Here is a 4,157-nt window from a genome sequence, read left to right as displayed (position 1 = left end):
TCGTCAACGAAGTGCGAGGCCCACGTCTTTGACATCTAGCCAGAGCATGCACCTGAGAATGCTTGCAGTCGTACCTCACATTATTGCAGCCCAGCTCCTCTTTACTGTATAATATACACCGAGGACGAGTTCTACGATGTGGAGAGGTCAAATCCAATTTATAAATATGCTCTTGTTGTGAATGAAGAGGAGATGTATTATACTTACGAGCTTGTTACTAGCTCTGTTACTTTGAGGCTGGTGTTAAATCCACATGGATATGTGCAGCGTTTCACATGGATTGATCAAACACGTGGGTGGATCCTTTATTCATTTGCACAAAAGGACGACTATGACAGTTATGCTTTGTGTGGTGCATATGGCAGCTGCAACATTAACCATCCTTGGAAATGTTGAGGCCTTGTGTCCCTGTGATCCACGTAGCTGCCAAATGGACGCACGCTTTCAACCAAGATTGAGTTCTTGTTCAGTTGTCCCTGCAAAAGATGTCTGGACAGGGCGTCCGGACACACCCTCCGATGGTTTTGTCAGCCATGGCTAGAGAGATTAAGAAGTTGGCACAGTTGGCCTTTTACTAGGTATAGCAAGCTTACCTTCTTCCTTGTGTGAAGGTTCATATATATAGTGTCAGAGGCTCTGCCTCCCTCTTTAATGATGGGAAGACTTTTTGGCTCGTCATGATGCCTCTAGGTGGTGGCAGGGTCATCATCACCCTACGGGCGGTTGTCAGAGATCGTGAGAGATGACTTGCCATCATTCCTGTCATTTCGCTCTGTAGGCGGCGGAACGTGGGCTGTGGCAGGCTGTCAGAATGACGTAGCAAGGCATGCTCACTTTAGACAATGATCCGGACCACATATCCGGATAGGATATGGCGGTCGTCCGGATGTGATATGGCGGTCGTCCGAATGTGATGTTCGCGAGTGTCGTGTGCCTCTCCCTGAGGGAGTCCGGATAGGGGAGCGCCACGTGTCCTCTTGGGGGAAATCCGGATGGAGCTGATCTGGATAGAAATGCGTGCCACGTGTCATCAGGGGGAGGGGTCCCTACAGGAAATGTACATGTATGAAAGGATTTGTGCCAAAGTTCCTCAAGGAATGGAACATGGTGGGTTGGTCTAATGGATGTGTTCGGAGCACTCCACTGGATTGTCATAAGGATGAGAGGTCGTCGCTTGGTTCTTCTTTGTGGAGCCGCGACGCTCAACACTTGATTACTAGTGCAGTTGCAGCGGAGGCATATACTTCCGTGACCTCAACTGCATCTAAACCTGAGCATGAGCTAATATTTAAAGTCCTTCAAGTGGACTTGGACGAGTAAATGGACAAGGGTTTTCGAGTATGCGTGGTGGGTGAAGACGTGGGTCGCTATGGAGGTTCCTATGAGGAGACAAAAGGGCATGGCTACAAAATATGGGATCCCAAAGGCTAGTAGGGCCCACAACATCATGGTCTAATTTGGTGACCTATACAGCTTCCAATCACACCTCTAGGGTAGGTATTGCATGGCCACCTTTTGGACATGCTACTTTGGCCACGAGCTTTTCCTATGTGTCTTCATTTCATCTATTCTAAACATAATTTCTCGCACTCTCATTCCTACAAATAATTTTTTCAAATCCCATTTTATAAATAACTTTTCACATTTCAATTTTCAAATAAATTTCAACTCTTTTCCTCTTCATCTTTAGGGACTCTTCAGATTTCAAAGTCTCATTTTCAAATAAATTTTTGTTGCCACCTCTCTTCGGCATGCAACTTTCAGGACTTCCCTGATTTTAAAATGTTTTAAAATAAGTAAGAATAAAATTCCATAATTCCAAGCAAGGGAATTTATGGAATTAATTCATGCAAAAATGAATTGGGTTTTGGTGGGGGCCCCACATATGTTATTTCATGATTGATTGATTGATTGATTTACTTATCATGCGTGTTTGATCTATTCTGTTCTTTTATATGCGCCTAATTTCATCTAGTCATCGTTTACTAATTCTGTTTCACGATAGCGCATTCGTGACTGGAGATCCAGGTACGCATCCACTCATATTTTGATAATTCATTATTCCAATTTTGATTCTTATATGTGCATGCTTGATGTGAGTATTCATTGATTTGCTTATTCGATTGCTACGTCAGCTTCATTATATTAGTAGAGACCTGACTTTAAGGACTTAGAGGGGTGCTACGGTCCGTACTGTACCTTCCCGATAAGTAACCTGACCCCCGAACCCGATCCGGTTTTTCACAGATCACCTTTTCCAAAACATGGAGTCACACTTAGGGTTTTTCTTTCTTATTTTGTTTACCCTTTAAAAAAAAATAAAACAAAACTAAGTGGCGACTCCAAGTCAGTTTTCTTAATCAAACAATAAAATCAATTTTTCAAAATAAAAATCGAACTCGCCATTCAAGTGGGAAACACATTGAGCCGAAATGCAGGGTCCACACACTGATAAAAGGTAAAAAGTTTCATGTAATTTTTTTAAAATAAAATAGTTTATTTCATTGAAGAAATGAAAGATAGGATAAGATAAGAAAGAAAAAATTAATAATAAATATAAGTATTATATACATTTTATTTATTTTCTCAAAACACATTCAAACATGATTTAAAATATTTCAAATTTGTTATTAAGAAGAAAAAAAAACTTGATTTCTAAGAGAATTCCAAACAAATCCTAACTGATCTTCATCTCAATTCTAAAATTGGAAGAACACTTTGTGATGATCTCCTACCATAATCAGTCTTCTCTCCATACATATTATAAATAAACCAAAATCAATGGTTGAGACTAATAAATATTATATCGGTGGATGATGGGGCATTTTGTCAAATAGAATGAAGGATGGAGTGACTATGTCATATGCAATGTCGGACCGTTGTGTTGAAGATGACGGCCTAGTTTGAAAGGTTTCTCACAAATATTAACATTTTCTTTTATAGTTTCTTGAGAACACTTTCAGTATTGAATTTGAATATAAAATTAAAATAAAGTATTGAATTTAAATATAAAATCAAAATGAAGTTATTAACATAAAAATTTTCATTAAGTCAAGTAATTAAAACCTTAAATTAAATCCCTATTCCAATAATTGATGTAATAGAAATTGAAGGTAAAAGAAAATATTAAAATTTTCATTACTTTTTAGTTTGTTATCACAATTTAGAAGTCATATAAATAAAAAAGATTAAATTCCCAATTAAGTTGATTATAAGTATAGAAAGTATTAAATTTTGAAGTACCTTTTAAGTTTATGATTATAATTTAAGGAATAATTTCAATTACGCCTAAGTAATTAAAACCCTAACTAAATGAAAAGATTAAATTTATATTTAAGTTGATTATTAGTATTGAAAATATTAAATTTTAAATTTTAAATTACCTTTTAAGTTTGTGATGATAATTTTAGGAATGACCTTCATTACATCATTTAAATTGATTATTAGTATTGATAAGGGTATTTCTAAAAATAAAAAAGTGAAAAACAAATGGTATTTTTATTAGTATAGATTAGTTGTTTTGCTTTGCATGTTATGTTTTATATATTCCATTTGAAGCGTGGAAATATTTTAATTTTCTATTTGAACTGTTCACACTATTGTATGAGTTATTGCTCACTTCATTTTACTATGGAGATATTATTCACACTTATATAGTGTTCAACAAATTTTATCTCTGTTACCATTAATGCACTCAATTTTGGAAGCCTTGCAGCTCTAAAAATGATATTTTATTTTTATTTTTAAAACACATGGATATACAAACTCCTAAATTTTTACGAGGCATTTCAGATATTGGAAAGCCCACTAGTGTTAAAAGGCCCCGAGGCAGAGGCTCGAGGCCAGAGATCCCAATATAAACCCCCATGCTCTTTCTTAATTCTTCCGAGCCCTCAAATCAAACCTAGAAATTGAAATTTTTGTGCAGAGTAGAAAGAAGAAGATGGAAGGAGCAGGCGTCTTGTTGGCAGCTACTCCCCAACGTCTTCTGCCCATCGACGTGACCAAATTGAAAATCAATCACTACGAGTCTTCCACATTTGAGATACCGCCACTACCTGTATTCGAAAAGTTCAATTTGGTGGGGGAGGGGTTTCCTTTGGAATGTGCTTTTTCGTAAGAGAATCCAAACTTTACATGGTTGGCGGTGAAAAACC

Source organism: Vitis riparia, chromosome 18, assembly GCF_004353265.1.
Source record: "Vitis riparia cultivar Riparia Gloire de Montpellier isolate 1030 chromosome 18, EGFV_Vit.rip_1.0, whole genome shotgun sequence".
NCBI lineage: Eukaryota > Viridiplantae > Streptophyta > Magnoliopsida > Vitales > Vitaceae > Vitis > Vitis riparia.
This window is presented reverse-complemented; position numbering follows the sequence as displayed.